This window comes from Bos indicus x Bos taurus, chromosome 14 (assembly GCF_003369695.1).
Source record: "Bos indicus x Bos taurus breed Angus x Brahman F1 hybrid chromosome 14, Bos_hybrid_MaternalHap_v2.0, whole genome shotgun sequence".
In the NCBI taxonomy this organism is placed as follows: domain Eukaryota; kingdom Metazoa; phylum Chordata; class Mammalia; order Artiodactyla; family Bovidae; genus Bos; species Bos indicus x Bos taurus.
Window position 1 is genome coordinate 69,234 of NC_040089.1, and position 22,604 is coordinate 91,837.

At 38.3% G+C, this 22,604-nt stretch overlaps 3 pseudogenes; all 3 read right to left on the reverse strand.

The window, feature by feature from the left end:
- Positions 1-1,147: 1,147 nt before the first annotated feature.
- On the reverse strand, positions 1,148-2,152 carry LOC113904493 (annotated as a pseudogene).
- A 7,371-nt stretch (positions 2,153-9,523) lies between these two features.
- LOC113904494 lies at positions 9,524-10,603 on the reverse strand (annotated as a pseudogene).
- A 3,974-nt stretch (positions 10,604-14,577) lies between these two features.
- Positions 14,578-15,597, reverse strand: LOC113903927 (annotated as a pseudogene).
- Between the last annotated feature and the right edge of the window lie 7,007 nt (positions 15,598-22,604).

Below are 22,604 nucleotides of genomic sequence, written 5' to 3' on the forward strand. Positions count from 1 at the left end.
TAAACACTCAAAAATATTATCTACTCTTTTTCTTCCTTCCTTTTTCTTTGCTTTGTTCTCTCTCTCTCTCTTTCTCCATTTGTGTCCCAAACATTAGGTAAGTGCTTTGGATATAACAGACAGAATGCAGAATCCTTGAGCAAAGGTTGTTCACAATCTCATACTGTAGGCCATGATTTCACAAACAGGATGATATCAAATAGAATGATTAAAGGAAATGGTTGTCTGTGAACTATAAAAAGGAACATTTAATCAGAGCTAAGAAGAGGAGGAGTTGATAGCTAATTATTAAAGAAAACTAAGCAATTTACCAAGGCACTTTAAATTGCTTTCAGTTTTGGATTTCTTAATCCTAAAAAGCTGTGTGTATGTGTGTGTCTGTGTGTTCAGTCACATCCAACTCTTTGTGACCCCAGGGACCACAGCCTGCCAGGCTCCTCTGTACATGGAACTTTCCAAGCAAGAATATTGGAGCAAGTTGCCATTTCCTACTCCAGGGGCTCTACCTGACCCAAGGATTGAATCCGAGACTCCTGCATCTCGTGCATTGGCAGGCAGATTGCTTACCACTGAGCCACTGGGAATGCCCTGGAAAGGTATACAGCTGCTCAACTCAAGACCTCTGTAAGTGTCAAATTATCTTCCTAGAATCATTTCCTTCCCAAATTTATTTTTGGATCTGACAATTAATATCTCCATTCAAGAAAACCTTTCTTCTGCACACTATGTTTTGACATTTGTTCCCAGATTTTTAACCCTGTTTTTTAATTGATGAAAGTCTTAAACTTTATTATGAATTGTATGTGTGATTAGTTAATAAATGTTTCTTTATTCATCTAGATTACAAGGTCCATTTTTACACAAACTAATGAGTTTTTCAAGAAATGTAAAGCACTTAGAGGCAGACAAAGAATAATTAAATATTTGATAAATATTAATATACTTGAAATAATAATGTTTGAATGAATGGATACACACAAAAATGATAGAATTTGAAGAGCCAGGAAGTTTTGCACAGAGAAAGTTTCGTAGATAAGGTCAAGACATACAATGAAGCATGACAAGTTTTGAAAACTGCAACAATTCCCTATGGCTGAACTTTAGTATAGCTACTCATTTATTAAATAACTTGATAAAATTATATTTCTCATGTGTCATACCATATAATTTTGCAAAAGTAATTACTATATGTGTGTGCATATGTGTGATATAAATCTTTGAAGCCACCTTTTATTTTTAGTTTTCCTAAGGCATTTTTCACATCCTTGTTCCATAGGCTATAAATCAGAGGATTTGACATGGGAATCATAAGGGTGTAAAACAATGAGGTCATTTTGTCTTGATCTAAAGAGTAGAGTGAACTTGGCCCAAAGTACATAAAAAGCATAGTTCCTGGAAAATTGCCACAGCAGTTAGGTGGGAGGTGCAGGTGGAGAAAGCTTTGAACCTCCCCTCAGCAAAACGGATCTTTGAGACTGCAAGGATGATATAACAATAAGAGCTCCTGAAATTGAGCTCAATTCAATAACTCCCAAAACAATAAATACTGTCAATCCATTGACCTGTGTATCCGAGCAGGAAAGAAGGTAGAGTGGAGGTAAGTCACAGAAGAAGTGGTTAATCTCATTTGACCCACAAAAGTGTAAGTGGAATGCTAATGTCATGTGTATCAGAGTATCTGCCAAATGGTGCCATTTCCCACCAGGTAAACCCCAGCCATGAGCAGGGAGCACGCCCCGCTGGACATGCTGACCACATAGAGCAAGGGGCTGCTCACGGCCTTGTATGGGTCATAGGCCATCGCTGCCAGCAGGAGACACTCAGAATGTGCCAGGATACAGAAGACCAAGAATTGCAGAGCACAGCCACAGAAAGAGATTGACTTGTTCTTGGCAAATAGGTCCACCAACATCTTGGGGCCAGTGGCTGTGGAATAGCAGAGGTCACAGAAGGAGAGGTGGCTGAGGAAAAAGTACATGGGTGTGTGCAGCTGGGGGTCCATCCTAATCAGGGTTATCATTCCAAGATTTGCCAGAAGACTGATGAGATAAACAAGGAGAAACAAGGTAAATAGGGTCACTTTGTTCTCAGTCTTCTCAGTAATTCCCAAGAAAATGAATTCATTCACGGAGGAGCAATTGTCTCTGTCCATTCCTCTTTGTTCTTGTCTTTACTTTTAGAAAAATATTTTAAAAAATAAATAACAAAGATACATGGATAGGTAACACTTCTGCACATCTGCAAAATATCATAAGACAGAATACATTTCTTTCTATAATTGTGTTTTTGTATTCAGAAAAGCATCCAGTCAAGTGCCCACTCTTTAAAGAGGCAAAGCTATCTATTGGGGCTTCTCTGTTGGTTCAGACAATAAAGAATCTGCCTGCAACATGGGAGACCCAGGTTTGATCCCAAAGTCAGGAAGATCCCTTGGAGAAGGGAATGGCTACTCACTCCAGTATTCTTGCCTGAAGAATTCCATGGACAGAGGAGGATGGTGGGCTACAGTTCTTGGGGGCACAAAGAGTCCAGCATGACTGAGTGACTAACACTTCTTCAGGTATCTATTAGCCAATAACAAAAATTGCCTAGAATAGACTGCTGAGAAACTGAACCAAATCTATTATGTCATTTATGAGGCATATTACCTCCTACAAGGTCATGTCAGACTCTGACTTTTTTTATCTCAATGGATATATTTGAATTAATTTAGACTGGTTCCAAATAGGAAAAGGAGTACCTCAAGGCTGTATATTGTCACCCTGCTTATTTAACTTATATGCAGAGTACATCATGAGAAATGCTGGGCTGGAAGAAACACAAGCTGGAATCAAGATTGCTGGGAGAAATATCAATAACCTCAGATATGCAGATGACACCACCCTTATGGCAGAAAGTGAAGAGGAACTAAAAAGCCTCTTGATGAAAGTGAAAGAGGAGAGTGAAAAAGTTGGCTTAAAGCTCAACATTCAGAAAACAAAGATCATGGCATCTGGTCCCATCACTTCATGGGAAATAGATGAGGAAACAGTGGAAACAGTGTCAGACTTTATTTTTTGGGCTCCAGAATCACTGCAGATGGTGACTGCAGCCATGAACTTAAAAGACGCTTTCTCCTTGGAAGGAAAGTTATGACCAACCTAGATACCATTTTGAAAAGCAGAGACATTACTTTGCCAACAAAGGTCCGTCTAGTCAAGGCTATGGTTTTTCCAGTGGTCACGTATGGATGTGAGAGTTGGACTATGAAGAAGTCTGAGCGCTGAAGAATTGATGCTTTTGAATTGTGGTGTTGGAGAAGACTCTTGAGAGTCCCTTGGACTTGCAAGGAGATCCAACCAGTCCATTCTGAAGGATATCAGCCCTGGGGTTTCTTTGGAAGGACTGATGCTAAAGCTGAAACTCCAGTACTTTGGCCACCTGATGCAAAGAGTTGACTCATTGGAAAAGACTCTGATGCTGGGAGGGATTGGGGGCAGGAGGAGAAGGGGATGACAGAGGATGAGATGGCTGGATGGCATCACTAACTTGATGGACATGAGTCTGAGTGAACTCCGGGAGTTGGTGATGGACAGGGATGCCTAGCGTGCTGCAATTCATGGGGTCGCAAAGAGTTGGACACGACTGAGTGACTGAACTGAACTGATCTCTCTTTTCCTCTTCAAAATAATATGAACAAGACTCTAATGTATTAGAGATGCTGAGCTGTAGACAGGGCTAAGGATTCTCTCCACTTGAAAGTATTTACATGGAAACAAAATGGGATTACAGCTTTAATGTTTCTCACTACATGATTGGCTTAAGAATATTTGTATTAATTCCTGAAATAATGACTCTGTCACTGACTAATAATAATGATCACTATTTTGTTACTGGTTTTATGTTGTATTTAATAGTGAGACATTTAAGTATTATTATCAACCTTTATTCCTAGTAATTTATTATTGATTTGTTACAATACTCATTACCCCTTTGCAGAGATAGTTGTCAAAAATCAAGTCGCTTGATGAGTGAAAGAAAAGATCTAAAAGGAATTGAAAACAATAGAACACATTTGCATCTGTTTGGATTTTAAATGGGCTGTAATATTATAAAATGGGAATGAGACGAGAGACAATAAATTCTTCTGAGAGACACATACCCTCTCTCGTGTATGTGTCTGTGTGTGTGTGTCATTTTTAATTGGAGTAAAATTGCTTTACAGTGTTGTGTTGGTTTCTGCCATACAGCAAAGCAACTCAGCCACTATTATAAATATATCACCTCCCTCTTGACTTGTATATGTTTTTGATGTATATGAGAATAGAATGCATTTAATGAACTTCTTCCTTAAGCCTAAATAGATATGACGTTTTTTCACATGAGAATTAATTTGAAAGTTTTTATTTTTACTGTGGTGGTTGTATTATTTTTTAAACAAAATGAAACAAACCTTCAATTCATGTATACACTTATCCAATGATAAAAGGAGTAAAAGATTTTTTGTGAGCCAACAAGAAAATAAAATCATTAAGAAGTCATACTGTGGTTATTAACAAGTTCAGGAAGATGGTTCCCAATCAGAGAAATCAATATCATTTCTGGCAAATAAATGCAGAGTTAATTTAATTGAGTAAGTAGGCATAAATGTTTCACTTACAAATACATTTTTTCTTTCTCAAAAAGTTATTTCCTCTTATATTCTTGAAGATAGGACCTGGAAACCTACCTGAAGTGAGCAGGTCTTGGGTAGCTAAATGATAATAAGTAGATGGTCTTTTATTTTACCAGGTATATGGGGACTTAAATCCCTGAGTTACTGCCCCTGGGTTTTGATGTTAGCAAACATTTCATTAATTATGTTTCTGCTTCTGTGTATTCCCCTGTGAATTCAGAAACAACTTTGCAAAGGCTGAGTTTTGAAGCCTCACTATTGCTGCCAAATTGATCTATGGTAGAAGAAAATAGCAATTTGTTTGTATGGTGTGCTTCACAGTTACCCTGAAACCGTCTCCTCCTTGTCCAGTCATACAGGAAACCTAATGAAACTCAAAAAGATCCTCCCTCCGTCATTTTCAGCTCCTTTGGATTGGTCATTGTGTCTTTGAAAGAGTCTCCTTCAATACATTTAAAAATATTGCTACACTTTGACCATATTTTCTTTTTTTTATTGAAATATGAGGCATATACCATACAATTGATCTTTCTTATGTAAGTATGCAGTTCTTGTTTTTATTGTTTTTTAATTATATTTTCAAGATTGTTCAATTATCTCCAGTCTCTAAATCCAGAATATTTTCATCACTTCAATAAGAAGCCCCCACCTGCTGCCCGTCAGTTCTCCTTCCTTAGCCCATAGCAACCACTAATTCTATGCGGCTTCCTATTACGGATGTCTCATACAAACAGAATCACGTGGTACCTTTTTTTGTTCTCATAGGTTTTATTCATTTGTTTATTTGTTTATTTTCCTGTCAGGCTTCTTTCCTTGAACATAATGTTTTCAAGTTGCATCCATGTTGTTCCACTTATCAGTATTTTGTTTCATCATTTTGGGACAATAATATTTCATTTTAAAGATACAATACACTTTGTAGATCCCCTCTTCAGTTAAGTGACTATCAGGTTTTTTCTACTTTTTATCTACTATGAATAATGATGTTATAACATTAGTAACAATCATCACCACACATTGTCTTATTCTCATCCTAGCACATTACTTACAGGCATTTCATTGACTTTATGACTCCCTCACGTTTCCTAAATAATGCATTTTTTTCTTTCTGAATTACATTTTATTTATATAAGAATATTTATATTACATTTAAGACCTCAGGAAAAGTCAATGATTTTTTTTTTCATTTCCTAAAATTTCTAGTGCAAGAATTTGAAAAGGTAATACTATCTAAATGTTCATTTACTACTAAGTATAGTAGTAATATTTCTGTCTATTAAAGTGGAGGCTGAGGAACAAAAATAAGAATGTAACTGTGTCCAGAATTTTCTACTGATAAAGTTCATATATGCAAAGATGACTCATTTAAAAATTTTTACACAAGTGATTTTTGTAAATAAACAGAGTTCATAATTTTTCTTAAAAAACTTATTTGTTTGCTACTATCCACATTCATTCTATGAGACAGAAGACTCACTCATATTACATCCTCCCAAATTCTCCCTTCTAGACAGCAACGGAACTCTTTCAGTGAGTCAGTTCAGTCACTCAATCATGTCTGACTCTATGCTACCCCATGGACTGCAGCATGCCAGGCTTCCCTGTCCATCACCAACTCCAGGAGCTTGCTCAAACTCATGTCCATGGAGTCAGTCACTTTGGTGCCCAAGAAAATAAAGTCTGTGACTGTTTCCATTGATTTCCCATCTATTTGCCATGAAGTGATGGGACCAGATGTTGTCATATACTCAATGGACATGAGTTTGAGTAAGCTCTGGGAGTTGGTGATGGGCAGGGAAGCCTGGCATCCTGAAGTCCATGAGGTTGCAAAGAGCCAGACATGACTAAGCATCTGAACTGAACTGACTTGGTGATGCCATCCAACCATCTCATTCTCTGTCATCCCCTCCTCCTCTGGCTTTCAATCATTCCCAGCATCAGGGTCTTTTCCAATGACAATCACAATCATTGGACACTCATTTTCCAATGAATCATAGTTCTGGTATCTTTGGAAGTAGCCCAATCATACCAGATACAAAGATCTTAGAGCAAACTTTGGGTATGAAGTCCCTTGGACTGCAATAAGAGCAAAGCAGTCCATCCTAAAAGAAATCAGTCCTGAATATTCATTGGAAAGACTGAAGCTGGAGCTGAAACTCCAATACTTTGGCCACCTGATGCAAAGAACTGACTCTTTAGAAAAGACCCTGATGCTGGGAAAGGTTGAATGCAGGATGAGAAGTGGATGACAGAGGATGAGATGGTTGGATGGCGACCCAATGGACATGAGTTTGAGCAAGCTCTGGGAGATAATGAAGGACAGGGAGGCCTGGCATGCTGCAGTCCATGGGCTCGCAAAGGGTTGGACATGACTAAGTGACTGAATGGCAACAAATCCTCCATTATAAATATGTTCTGGATCGTCTTTATCCATTCATCTGTTAACAGACATTTAGGTTACTTCTATGTCTTCGCTATTGTAAACAGCACTGTAATGAACATTGGGGTACACATATCCTTTCAAACTACAGTTTTCTCTGAATATATGCCCTGGATTGGGATGGCTGGATCATGTGCTAGCTCCATTTTTAAGTTTTTAAGGGACCTTCATATTGTTCTCCATAGTGGCTGTACCAATTTACATTCCCACAACAGTGTAGGAGGTTTTTCTATTCTCCACACCCTCTCCTGACCTGCCTCTTGACAAATCTGTATGCAGGTCAGGAAGCAACTGGACATGGAACAACAGACTGGTTCCAAATAGGAAAAGGAGTATGTCAAGGCTGTTTATTATCACTCTGCTTATTTAATGTACATGCAGAGTACATCATGCGAAATGCTGGGATGGATGAAGCACAGGCTGGAATCAAGATTGCCAGGAAAAATAATATAACCTCAGATATGCAGATGACACCACCTTTATGACAGAAAGTAAAGAAGAACTAAAAAGCCTCTTGGTGAAAGTGAAAGAGGAGAGTGAAAAAGTTGGCTTAAAGATCAACATTCAGGAAACAAAGATTATGGCATCCAATCCCATCACTTCATGGCAAATAGATGGAAAAACAGTGGAAACAGTGGCTGACTTTATTTTTTTAGGCTTCAAAATCACTGCAGATGGTAACTGCAGCCATGAAATTAAAAGACGCTTACTCCTTGGAAGAAAACTTATGACCAACCTGCTGCTGCTGCTACTAAGTCGCTTCAGTCATGTCCGACTCTGTGCGACCCCCTAGACGGCAGCCCACCAGGCTCCTCCGTCCATGGGATTTTCCAGGCAAGAGTACTGGAGTGGGGTGCCATTGCCTTCTCCACAATGACCAACCTAGACAACATATTAAAAAGCAGAGACATTACTCTGCCAACAAAGGTCCATCTAGTCAAGGCTATGGTTTTACCAGTGGTCATGTATGCATGTGAGAGTTGGACTAGAAAGAAAGCTGGGCACCGAAGAATTGAGGCTTTTGAACTGTGGTGTTGGAGAAGACTCTTGAGAGTCCCTTGGACTGCAAGGAGATCCAACCAGTCCATCCTAAAGGAGATCAGTCTTGAATATTCATTGGAAGGACTGATGTTGAGGCTGAAACTCCAATACTTTGGCCACCTGATGCGAAGAGCTGACTCATTTGAAAAGACCCTCATGCTGGGAAAGATTGAAGGCAGGAGAAGGGGATGACAGAGGACGAGATGGTTGGATGGCATCACTGACTCAATGGACATGAGTTTGAGTAAGCTCCGGGAGTTGGTGATGGACACAGAGGCCGGGCGTGCTGCAGTCCATGGGGTCACAAAGAGTTGGACGCGACTGAGTGACTGAACTGAAATGAAGTGACACCCTCCCCAGCACTTATTGTTTGTAGGCTTTTTGATTATGGCCATTTTAACCAGTGTGAGATAATATCTCTTTGTGGTTTTAATTTGCGTTTCTTTAATGATTCGCGTGTTGATAATCTTTTCATGTGCCTCTTGACCACCTGTATGTTTTGTTTGGAGAAATGTCTATTCAGATCTTCTGTGCATGGTTTTGTTTGGATTGTTTGTTTTGTATACTGAGCTGCATTAGCTGTTTGTAAATTTTGAAATTAATCCCTAGTTGCTCACATTGTTTACAAATATTGTCTCCCATTCTATGGGTTGTCCTTTCATTGTGTTTATGGTATCCTATAGTTTTTAGTTTAAATAGGTCCATTGGTTTATTTTTGTTTTTATTTCTGTTGCCTTAGGAGGTGGATACAAAAAACTATATTGCTGCAATGAATGTCAAAGACTGTTATGCCTATGTTTTCCTCTAAGAGTTTTGTAATACCTCATCTTATATTTATGTCTTTAATCCATTTTGCACTTATTTTTGTGTACAGTGTTAGAGAATATTCTAATTTCATTCATTTACACGGGCTGTACAATTTTCCCAGCACCACTTATTGAAGAGACTGCCTTTTCTCTTTTGATAGTCTTGCTTCTGCTGGATTTATAGTCCTCAATTTTTATTTCAGAGTGATTTTGAGGCTTCTTAGGAATTATCTGACTGTGTAGTTAATTAATACTTGCTATTAGCTCTAGCTTATAGTTATTAATATAGAAAATGCAGTGTGTATCATAGAATATAAAGGACCTAAATGCTCAAAGTTCTCTCAGTAAATATACAATAAATCTTAGTGTAATTGAAATAATACTTGAATGAAAGAATTAATCATAATATTTGACAAAACTGCAAAATTCTGGAAGTATTTGGCAAAAAGGAAGTGCTATATATTAGTTGTTATACACAATGAAAGCTGTGTTTTGGAACGGTAGTGTTTTTAAAGATTATACTGTATTAAAAATAGTTATTCATTCCTTTAAAGTATTTGAAACAATTTCATTTCCCTTGGATCATGAATATAATTTTACAAAAACAACAGACATATGTATGTGTGTCTCTATGTTTATAGTACACCCTTTAAAACCACCTTTCATTTTCCAGTTTTTCAGGGCCTGTTTCACATCTTTGTTCTGTAGGCTATATAATAGAGGATTTAACATGGGAATCACAAGGGTGTAGAACAATTAGGTCATTTTGTCTTGATGTGGAGAGTAGGAAGTATTTGGCCTGAAATACAAGAGAAGTACAGTTCCCTAGAAAATTGTCACAACATTTAAATGAGAGGTGCGGGTGAAGAAAGCTTTGAACTTCCCCTCAGAAGAGTGGCTCTTCAAGATTGATAGGATGATATAATAAGAGAAAAGGACTCCTGAAATGGTACTCAGTTCAATAAAACCAAAAATAGTGAATAACGCCAATTCATTTACCTGTATATCAGAGCGGGAGAGGAGGAAAAGTGGAGGTAAATCACAGAAGAAATGGTTAATCTCATTTGACCCACAGACACATAAGTGGAATGCTAATGCCGTTTGTATCGGAGTATGTGCCATTCCCACCAGATAAACCCCAGCCACGAGCAGGGGGCACATCCGGCTAGACACGCTGACCACACAGAGCAAGGGGCTGCTGACGGCCTTGTACTGGTCATAGGCCATCACTGCCAGCAGGAGACACTCAGAATCTGCCAAGATACAGAAGACCAAGAATTGCAGAACACAGCCATAGAAGGGGATTGATTTGTTCTTGGCAAATAGGTCCATGATCATCTTGGGGTGAATTGCAGTGGAATGGCAGAGGACACAGAAGGAGAGGCGACGGGGGAAAAAGTACATGGATGTGTGCAGCTGGGGATCCATCTTAATCAGGAATATCATCTAAAGATTTGCCAAATGGCCAATGAGATAAACAATTAGAACCATGGTAAGTATGGTCGCTTTGTCCTCAGTGTTATCAGTAATTCCCAAGAAAATGAATCCAGTCAAGGAGGAGCAATTCCCTCCACCCATTTTTCTTTGTTCTTATCTAAGCTTTCATAAAATGATCAAGAAAAGGACACATGGATGTATAACACTTATGCACATCTGCAGTATATCATAAGATAGAACACAATTCTATCTGCAATTGTCTTCATATTCAGAAAATTATACATTCATGCACGCACTCTTGAAAAAGGCATAACTGTTATTACTCAATAAAACAAGTACCTGGTATAGAATGTTGGGAAACTGAACCAAATCTAAATGTAATTTGTGAGGCATGTTACTTTCTACAAGCTTGTCTCTGAGCCTTCCTTTCTTTACTTCAAAGAATACATTTGATGAATTTACCTGTCTTCTCCTCTTCAAAATAATGTGGGTGAGACTCTAATGTTAGAGATACCTGGCTGTAAGCTTCAGGACTAAGCATTTTCTGTGAATATTCATGTGGATACAAACCAAGATAACAATTCTAATATTTCTCAAAACCATGATTGTTTTAAGAGTATCTGTATCAGTTCCAGAAATAATGAGCATATCATGGATTGATCATAATACAATAATTATGTTTCTGGTTTGGGTTTGTGTTATGTTCAGTATTTGGTGAGACATTAAGCAAGTATTAATGAGCAGTTCTCTAGATGTGTATTTTTGTTTTGTCATAATTTAATTACCTTTTTGTGGGAATAATCTGGTGCCAAAGAAAGAGTCTCTTTACTCACTGAAGGGAAACATTTCTACAAACTTATTTAACACATATATTTTTATCTCTTGAGCTACCCTGTAGCTCAGCTGGTAAAGAATCGGCCTGCAATACAGAAGACCCTGGTTCAATTCCTGTGCCAGAAAGATCCCTGGAGAATGGATAGGCTACCCACTCCAATATTCTTGCACTTCCCTGGTGGCTCAGATGGTAGAGAATCTACCTGCAATGTGGGAGACCTGGGTTCAATCCCTGGGTTGGGAAGATCTCCTGGAGAAAAGAACAGCTACCCACTCCAGTGAAATATAAAAAAGACTTTTTCTTTATAAAATGGAAATGAGATGAGTGATAATAAATGCTGTAGGCTTCCCTCGTAGCTCAGCTGGTAAAGAATAGAACAGTCTTATGGACTCTGTGGGAGAGGGAGAGGGTGGGAAGATTTGGGAGAATGACATTGAAACATGTAAAATATCATGTAAGAAACGAGTTGCCAGTCCAGGTTCGATGCACAATACTGGATGCTTGGGGCTAGTGCACTGGGATGACCCAGAGGGATGGTATGGGGAGGGAGGAGGGAGGAGGGTTCAGGATGGGGAACACATGTATACCTGTGGCGGATTCATTTCGATATTTGGCAAAACTAATACAATTATGTAAAGTTTAAAAATAAAATTAAATTAAAAAAAAAAAGAATCTGCCTGCAATGAGGGAGACCTGGGTTTGATCCCTGGGTTAGGAATGAGCTCTTGGAGAAGGAAATAGCTACCCACTCCAGTATTCTAGCCTGGAGAATTCCATGGACTATATAGTTCATGGGGTCACAAAGAGTCAGACACGACTGAGTGACTTTCACTTTCAATTGTTTCTGAAATATATAGACTCATCTCCATTGTGTTTTCATGCATTTATATGTGTGTCACGTGTTTGTGTGTGTGTGTGTCTTGGATAATATGTGAAAATTGGAATATGAATGACGTGTATATTTTTTAGACCTAAAGAATATGATATATTGTTCACAGGAAGTTCAGTTTTTCACAGGTTGTTATTTGTAAGATACTTTTGAAATAACTACTTTTGAAATAAAACAACAAGAACCTTCAAACTAATGTTTATACTTGGTTGTTGTTGTTTTGAGACCCCCTGGACTGTAGCCCACCAGGCTCCTCTGTCCATGGGATCCTGTATGGGTCGATACAATCTGACCATGGTCAACATGAAGAATAACATAATTCAGCCCAGTTACTTAACCTGTGCCATTTTGAGATAGTGTTTATATAGCAAGCAAAAACTGAAGCAGTATGAACAGAATATAAGCAGAGGGGAAAAAATGTTTTGTTGATTATTAATTATTCTTGTTACATAATTTTATGAAATCATTTTTAATGTTTTGTATTATTATGTAATGTTATGTATTATTATGTAATATAGATGCTAGAATTATAGATGGAATGAATAAAATATTTGTAAAACATTTTTGCAACAAAGAATTTGTAGCTAGACTTACAAAAATGTTTATAAATAATAAAAACACAACCCAATTAAAAATAGGGACATGATTTGAACAGATACCTCACCAACAGATATATAAATGGCAATTAAATAATGATATAATAAATAATAATGATTAAAATAATAACAAACAGCAAAAATATAAGTTATAGAAATATATTTTGAAATCATATATGTCCTTTTATGTCCAGGCTTCAAGTGACCGTTCTCTGTGGTGCTTCCCAATGTCACGTCAGTTGACCGGCCATTGAAGACACAGGTTATATGCTCAGGAGCTCATTGTATTTCTGAGATACCACAGAAGGATGTTCCATACTTTCAGTAATACTTTCACACATAAAAATAAAAGATAGGGAGGAAAACAAATACTCTGCTTGCAATTAACCTTTAGTCTACAAGATGCCACTTAGAACAAGTTTTCAAATTAATTTGGATTAGATTGGGTATAGAAGGTTCTTGACTTGTTATTGGACAGCATTTAAGAAAAGGTATTTGATTCTGTTCTGATTGCTTTCCTAGCACCCCTGCTTCACACCATCTTGTTGCACTTTATGTATTTTAATTTATTAAAGAAAAATATGTATTTAAGATCTATCTAGTGTTTAAAATGATTCAGGCATGATTGTCAGCATTTAGTCAAACATGCAACAGTCATTGATGTAGGTACTATACTCTCCTCATTTTACAGGTCAGACAATTGAGACAGAAAAAATAAGTAACTTGATCAAAGTGCAATTGACTAGTTGGGTACAAGAGATAGCACAGAAACCAAAGGAATATGGCTTCCTCCCTAATCCAGTAATTTTGTAAATGCAATCTTGTTAATGAGATATCCTACACATGAAAACACACACAGACACAGTCTCTGAGGTTCTTACTATATCTTTTAAGAAAACCTATTACAATCTGTTCTATCATTAACTCCCAGCTCCTAATGGTTGGAATTGACGGACTTTATTTTCTTGGGCTCCAAAATCACTGCAGATGATAACTGCAGCCATGAAATTAAAAGATGCTTGCTCCATGGGAGAACAGGTATGACAAACCTAGACAGCATATTAAAAAGCAGAGACATTACTTTAGCAACAAAGGTCTGTCGAGTCAAAGCTATAGTTTTTCCAGTAGTCATGTATGGATGTGAAAGATGGACCATAAAGAAAGCTGAGCACCAAAGAATTGATGCTTTTGAACCGTCATGTTGGAGAAGACTCTTGAGAATCCCTTGGCCTGTAAGAAGATCAAACCAGTCAATAACAAAGGAATATTCATTGGAAGGACTGATGCCCAAGCTGAAGTTCCAATACTTTGGTCACCTGATATGAAGAACTGACTCACTGGAAAAGACCCCATAGCTGGAAAGACTGAAGGCAGGAGGAGAAGGAGACGACAGAGGATGAGATGGTTGGATGGCATCATCAACTCGATGGACATGAGTTTGAACAAGCTCCGGGAGTTGGTGATGGATAGGGAAGCCTGGCGTGCTGCAGTCCATGGGGTTGCAAAGAGTCAGACACCACTGAGTGACTGAACTGAATAGTTGGAAAGTTATCCAACTATTAGTTTGCAGCAATTTTGAAACTTTTAAATGTTTCCTTTATCTGGAGGCTATTAAATGTGTTTGGCTCTGTGAAAACAAGTGTTTGATAAAATGCTTGTGTGAGAAATTGTGTATGTGCTGGCAAGGTTGCTGCAGGTTCTTAGCTACAGTTTGTCCCAGGCATTGCAGGGGTAAAGAATCCGCCTGTCAGTGCAGGATAAGCAAGAGATACAGGTTCCATCCCTGGGTGAGGAAGATTCCCTGGAAGAGGAAATGGCAACCCACTCCAGTATTCTTGTCTGGATAACTCCAAGGACAAAAGAACCTGGTGGGCTATAGTCCACGGGGTCACAAAGAGCTGGACACGACTGAGCATACACACAGCTGGAGTTTGGAATCAGGGATTTAGATGAATCCTGGAACCTTATATCTCAGGAGGGATTTAGCTTTGGTTTTAAGGCCCTTTTAGCAGCGTCTTTTACGTCTTTGTTTCTCAAACTATAAATCAAGGGATTCAGCACTGGGATGATGATGGTGTAGAACACTGAGATGATTTTATCAGTGTTGGGAGAATACAGGTAGCTGGGTCATGAGTAAATGAAGAGCAGAGTTCCCTGGTAGATGGCCACATGTCAGGTGAGAAGCACGCGTAGAGAAGGTCTTCCTCCCGCTGGAAGAATGGATCTTTAAGACTGAGAGGAGAATGTAAAAGTAGGAGATGATGATGACAATGAAGCACATAATTTCCACTGAGCTGCCGTACGTGGAGAGAAGCCACTCATTAAGTGACGTGTCTGTGCAAGATAACTTAAGCAAGGGAGGGAAAAAGTGACTAATGACATTTTATCGCAGTATTTCAGAATAAATGCAAAGGATGTGTGCACCAGGGAACTCATATTGCCTCCAAAGTATGACAAGACGATCAACCATATGCAGATGCCCTGAGACATCACAGCTGTGTACAGTAAATGGTTACAGATGGCGACATAGTGGTCATACGCCATGGCAGCCAAGATAAAGGATTCGGTATCTGCGAAAGTACAGAAGAAATAGAACTGCAGGGCACAGCTGTGATAGGAAATTGACTTGTTCTGAGAGAGGAGGTTGACAAGCATATTGGCAACAATGACTGAAGAATAGCAAAGGTCTACAAACGATAGGTTACTAAGGAAAAAATACGTGGGGGTTTGAAGGTGCGGATCAACCCTAATTAACATCATCAATCCAATGTTCCCCATTAAAATCATAGAGTACAAAGTCAGAAACAGGAGAAACAGGACAATCTGCAGTTCAGGACGAGTTGGAAACCCTAACAATAAATTCTGTTACCAAGGTATAGGTTCCATCTAAAAAGTCCATATTCTGTGCTGTTTTCTTCTTATGAGAATTCTAACATCCTAAGATGCTATGTTGATACAGAAAAAGAATAGATATAGTTATAAAGTTATTTTATTGTTTCAACAAAAAAACAAGCAATCAAGTCAAGAGTCCCAGACCAAAGTGAAAGTGAAGTCTCTCAGTCGTGTCCGACTCTTTGCGACCCCGTGAACTGTAGCCCGCCAGACTCCTTTGTCCATGGGATTCTCCAGGCAAGAATACTGGAATGGGTTGCCATTTAAATCTCCTTCCAAATATAAATTATGAGAAACATATTTCAGAATTTAGTAGCTTTATCTCATGGTTGATAGTTTTATTTTATTTGTTTGATTAATAGCTAGTTCTTCCACTGGACAGACATGTGCAGATAACATCTCATATTTCTTACTTTTTTTTAATTCTCAAGTATAGACCTATAGCTAGTACAGAGGATTAAATGAATAATGAAGTAATAAATGAAATGATGATAAAAGGAAAAATATATCTGTTATTAAAAGTATGTTAACTTGAGTACATCTTGCAATGATAATTCTAGAACAATGTACTCCTTCTGTCCAGTATTTAATAGATAGTAGTGTGTTGCACTCTTGACTGTAATTAGATTGATGCAATGAGATCTACTTCAGCTATTAAAAAAAATAATAAAAGCAAAAATAATATTAGTGAAATGAAAGCAAATGTCAGTAATCATCAGCTGAGAGCATGTTTTAGACAGGGACAAGTTTAAAGCAATTCCTTAAATCCTGTCAAGATACTAAGTCAAGGAGATTAAAGTGATTAACTGCTTTTCTCTTTGGCATTCTTTATCATTCTTGGCTTCTAGTAAGCACAGCATAAATATTAGATGACTGAGTAAAGTGGGCAAAAACTTAGTATTAAGTTAACTTCTCATCTTTAAAAATCACTCTATATAGCCTCCTCACTATTTATATATGTGAGCAGACAAAAATAGCTATGTTTAATTTTTATCCTAATATAATTCAGGATAATTGAGTCTAGGAATTTTGTCAATTTCTGTTTCTGTAATCTCAGAGATTTTCTGGAAGCAAGGAGAATTTGAACATGACTTTGAAATATAAGACTTTTTATTGTAACCTTGAAAGATGACTTGGAAATCTATTAAACAAGCAAGTGAAACCTCCAATGAGCTTTGCTGCTAGTGCCACAGTTGGCTAGAACAAATGGTTGGGGTCATTCTCTCACTTATATAAAATTACTGAGACAGCTACAGGGCTAAGAACTTCATTGTTGTAATATCATCTAATCACTAAAAGTATGCTATACCATAGGCACAGAAAAGTCTAAGAGAATTAGAAGGGTTAGGATGCTGTCTTATGTTATTACCTCAAAGAGTGTGAATGAGATGCAGTACCTTGTTAAAATAGTAGTTAATTTATTCTTATTTTGCCTGTTTTCAAGGTAATCAGAGTGTTCAGAAATGATAAGACCTAAATTTAGAGTTAATAAGCATTTGGTTAGAATCTCATATTAGCCACCTGGACTGTATGACCTTGCAAAATTATGTGTGTGTGTGTGTATAATATATATATATATAGAGAGAGAATCTGCTGTACTTAATACATATACTATATGTATATTATTACATATAACATTATATATATTTAAAATTTTACTATAATAATGACAATGGTATTTCACATGGTTTCTCTGCTAGGTTAAATTAGGAAAACTATCTGTCTATACTTTTTCGCTGTCTCACTTTAGATAGACTGGCACATAATAGGTAAAGGGTGAAGATTAGTTTCAATTACTCCACTGCTCTCTACTCAGCAGTAAAGAAAGAATCCATTTGCCAAAGCAGGAGATGTGGGTTCAATCCCTGATCTGGGAAGACCTTCTAGAGAAGGAAATGGGAACCCACTCCAGTGTCCTTGCCTGGAGAATCTCATGGACAGAGAGGCCTGATGGGCTACAGTCTGTGGGGTCACAAAGAGTCAGACACGGCTTAACGACTAAACAACAACAGAAACGACCCCACTGCTCTCGCTTGTCCTTAGCTAATAATTAGAACTATGTCACCAGATTTTTTAAATAATAGTTATCATTTATATAATGATTGTGATGTGAAATGCCATATTCTAAACACTTTACATATAGTTTATTTACTTGTCACACAAAAGTACACTCACAAAGTTTCATGCAGTTGCTGTCACTGTCGTCTTTCTCTTACAGTTGAGGGAGCTAAAGCACAGAGAGCTGGAGAGCTAAGACGTGATGAAAATAGGATTGGAGCCCAGGCTCCTGCCTCTAAAACTTCAAGACAGATTGGCTGTGTAAGCTAGATTCTCATTATTGATTCCGTATGTTGCATGGGGACATTGAAGCTTAATGTTCCGAGTCACTCCGCAAGTAGTTGACAGGTATAATTCAAATTCAGATACGTGTGAAGTCAAAGTTCACGAGGACAACCATGAAGGTGGTTAGAGAATTAACAGTGCAGCCTCTGTGAGACAGGCTGTGGTGCAGACTTGCTGAAGGCAGCGCAGAATGACTCAGTTATTTCCTGAAAACACAGTCCATTACTCTTGGGGACTCACAGCGAGCATCCCTTCCAATAGACTAAGAAGGGTTTCCCTGGTGGCTCAGCCCTTAAAGAATCTGCCTACAATGCAGGAGACCTGGGTTTGATCCCTGGTCAGGAAGATTCCCTGGTGAAAGAAATGGCAACCCATTCTAGTATTCTTACCTGGGAAATCCAATGGACAGAGGAGCAGGGCGGGGCCACAGTCCATGAAGAGTTGAACACGACTTAGTAACTAAATCACCTCTACCACCACCACCACCACCACCCATGTAGAGAAACGTGAGTGTGAAGAGAAGCACAAGGGGAAAAGTCAGAGATGAGAGTGAATCTTGGATTCTTGCTTTCAATGGGAATGACCAAAAAGATTCAATCAAACTGAAGTGATTTGCTAAATTTTTCATAAATGTATAGCAAAACAATGTTAGAATAGAAAATAAATTAATTGAAACTATCATGTTTCAGTTGGCTACATGCTAGCCGATCATGTTTCAGTTTATTTGTGTTAACAAAAAAAAATTATTTAAACAAGGTAAGTGTCTTGGATCCCTGTAGAAGCTATAGAAGAATGACATGGGTAAATTTATTCGTGGGTAATATGCTAATACATATGACTTTGCAACTATTTTGACACATGTCAGAGGTCTCAGATCCATAAAAGTCTATTTTTGCATCAATAAAGCCAATCTGGTAAACACAGAAGCTACTTACCAAAGAAGGAGACCTTTTCCTATTACCCAGACGAATAATTTCACCAATGGAACCAAGGACTTTATATACATTCTCAAGTCACTAGGGACCTAATAACTGAAGGTTCCAAACATGTTCATTTCCAAGAGATTCCTAGGGAATAATTAGTAGGTTATTGTGAATTATTATTTTGAAACAGCTTCATAATTATAATAGCAATTCTGTTAGTGTTAGTTTGAAGAGGCAATTTTTACTCTCAGTAATGTTGTGGTTGTTTTTTTCTGACACTTGAAATCCCACTAGAGTCCTACACTCTTAATACTGTAGAGGTTCTTTTAAATAGTTCATATATTTTAAAATGTAGCTCTCATTTAAAGTATTTCAAAAACCACATGGAAGTTCCTAAAAATGTTACTTGATGCCCTCAGCACTGAAATGTAATATTTTTTGTTGCACTGAAGGGTGAGACCCACAGCGGGTGCTATAGAACCTGTTATCTTAGGTGCCTTCTGAGAAGACGAAAGGACTTTATTTTTAAAAAATTATCTATCTACCTATCTATCTATTTTTGGCTGTGCAGGATCTTCCTTGCTGTGCATAGGCTTTCTCTAGTTGCAGAGAGTAGGGCTACTTTCTGTTGCAGACCATAGACTCTAGACCATGGGCTCTAATGTCACAGGGTCAGCAGTTGTGGTGCACAGCTTAGATGGAATGTGGCTTGTGGTTATCTTCCTGGACCAGGGATTGAACCCATGTCCTCTGTACTGGCAGGTGAACTCTTAACCGCTGGACCACCAGGAAAGTCCCAGAAGGACTTTTAAATAAGAGTCGTATGCCTGAGAGCACCAAAGGGAGGCAAAACCATCCCAATTACTAAATACAGTTTTTCATCATCAACTTGATTGTTCTTATGTGCGTTTTGTATGACGGTTTCACTAAAACAATGATGTTTCAGCTGCTCTCAGAAAAACTTTCAGAACTTTTGGTGATTACACAGTACTAGAGTACCCTTGGAGAAGGCGATGGCACCCCATTCCAGAAATCTTGCCTGGAAAATCCCATGGATGGAGGAGCCTGGTAGGCTGAAGTCCATGGGGTCGCTAAGAGTCAGACACGACTGAGCGACATCACTTTCACTTTTCACTTTCATGCATTGGAGAAGGAAATGCAACCCACTCCAGTGTTCTTGCCTGGAGAATCCCAGGGACGGGGGAGCCTGGTGGGCTGCTGTCCATGGGGTTGCACAGAGTCGGACACGACTGAAGTGAATTAGCAGCAGCAGCAGCAGCAGAGTACACAAACTGGGAAATTTGCATGGCTACAAACACAGAGCTGTTTTCCCTTCACAGCATTTGCCAAATTTAAAATTGCTTGGAGTGGGGGGTTAAAGATATGTCAAAAACCTCTGAAACACAAGAATAGACAATTCTATATTGCTTTTGTGCTGAAGAGACTAAGAAAGCTCAAGTATTTATGTGAGTACCTAGTACTAGTATGAGGGGTGAACTGGAGATACAGTGCATTTGCCAAAACCAAAAGAATCAGTTTTCTACTGAACGGAGCTTATCACTCTTAACTGCATCAGAAAAGTAACTGAAGCTTCATTGATTTGAGAAATCCTGTAGAACATCTTTGTAGTCTGTACGGCAAGTAATAAACAAATTACTAACATGATAACAGGAAAGATTTTATGCCCATACAAGAGGGAAAATGCCAAAAGCAAATACACATTGAACCAAAATTGGAGTTGGCAAGTAAGAATTTAAAAATAATTCTAAAAACATCCTAAAGAAAATTGTCAAAAAAAAATTGAAAATGACAAAAGTTGGGAGGCATTCCGCAAATGATTGGAAACCTTAGAAAATAAAATAGAATTGAAAAATACATCTAAATTAGCAACTTATTGAATGGATTTATTGATACATTGAATTTTTAAAAGCAAAGAATTGGATGAAAAATGACAAGGTCAAAAGGGTTTGTATTAAGGATTTTTGGTTTGGAACTTGGCAACTAATGTGGTAAAGGAGATCATCAAGAAAATACATGCTATGTCCACTCAAATACTTACATGCTCACCATGAACCAGCCTTAAGAAAGCAGACTTTCCTAGCAAATGCTCTTTTACATTGGCACTGCTTGAGAGGAATGAACTTTAAAAGTGTTTCCCATATACTGTAGATCCTAGAATTCTTACATCTTTCAGACAATAGATGGCACCAGAGACAACTATCTAATCTAGTCACTATGCCTCTGAGTCAGTCCTGAAAAATAAACTTTCAGTGTTCTTAAAGATTTTTGTGTAATAGAGATTTCCAATTATGTTAGTACTCTGTTTCTCACTGTATATATATGGTTTTTTTTCCCAGAAATTTAAATTTTCTTTTAAGAAATTCTCTCATTCCCTGGTAAATTGATAACACTCCTCTCTGTGCAGGAAACTGTGACTCTCAGGTTCCAGTAACCCATCATCAAACAAAAAGTCCTGATTCTTCTCATTCCTGGTGTCAACACCCAGATATTATTGTTGTTGTTTAGTCTCTAAGTCATGTCTGACTCTTTGCAACCCCATGGACTGTAACCCACCAAGCTCCTCTTTCCATGGAATTCTCTAGGCAAGAATATCGGAGTGGGTTGCCATTTCCTCCTCCAGGGGATCTTGCTGACCCAGTGATCAAACCTGGGTCTCCTGCACTGTAGGTGGATTCTTTATCATTGAACCACTGGGGAAGCCCTGATATCCCAATAAGTTGAATTAACTTTAAGGCAGGTCAGTAAAATACAATTGAATTAAAGTTGAACTCATGTTCTAGAATAAGCATCAAACTATTTCTTATAGTCTCACATATAGGGCTTTTCATGGGAGGCTGTGAGACAAGTAGATCTTAATACCCACCAGTCAGAATTTCAAATATTTATATAGAGGTCTTGACCAGCTTCAAGCATGTATACTGTCCAGATGGTCTCAACAGCAAGTTGCTCTCTCAAGACTGCTTGTGTGGTCTTTGGAAATATCTCTCACTGAAGGAATGATGGACAGAATGCACATTCTTTTTTTTTTTTTTTTAGAATGCACATTCTAAAGACAAGGGAGAGGGTGAGGCGCACGCAGGTCCAGTGTGCCAGTCAACCGGATGTCACCTTCTCCAGATGACCTCCTCCCATGGTCCTAAATGAATCTGCCAAATGAGTCCCTTTATGTGCATGAGTCATAAGTTGCTTCAGTCGTGTCCGACTCTTTGTGACCCTCTGGACTGCAGCTCACCAGACTCCTCTGTCTATGGGACTCTCTAGGAAAGAACATGGGAGTGGATTGCCATACTCTCCCCCAGGGGATCTTCCTGACCCAGGGACTGAAACTGCATCTCCTGCAGCTCAGCAGGCAGACTCTTTCCTGCTGAGCCACTGGGGAAGCCTGAATCCCTTTATACACAGTGTCATATCCATATTTCCAGAAGGAGTTGAATGCAGTTAATATCTTGAAAAAATTGTATGAGATGGCCGAGCTACCCTATGAGTAGTCAAGTAAAGTATCTTGTGTCCCTTTAGAGGTGAAAGCAAACTTCCTCTGAAAGGCAGTTGAAGTAGGCACTGAACAGAATATATTAGCTAAATCTGGCTGCAGAAGACTTGACACTTGCTAATGGAATGAAGTCAGTAATTTCATTGCTATTGCCTAGTCAAGGCTATGGTTTTTTCCAGTGGTTAAGTATGGATGTGAGAGTTGGACTGTGAAGAAAGCTGAGTGCCGAAGAATTGA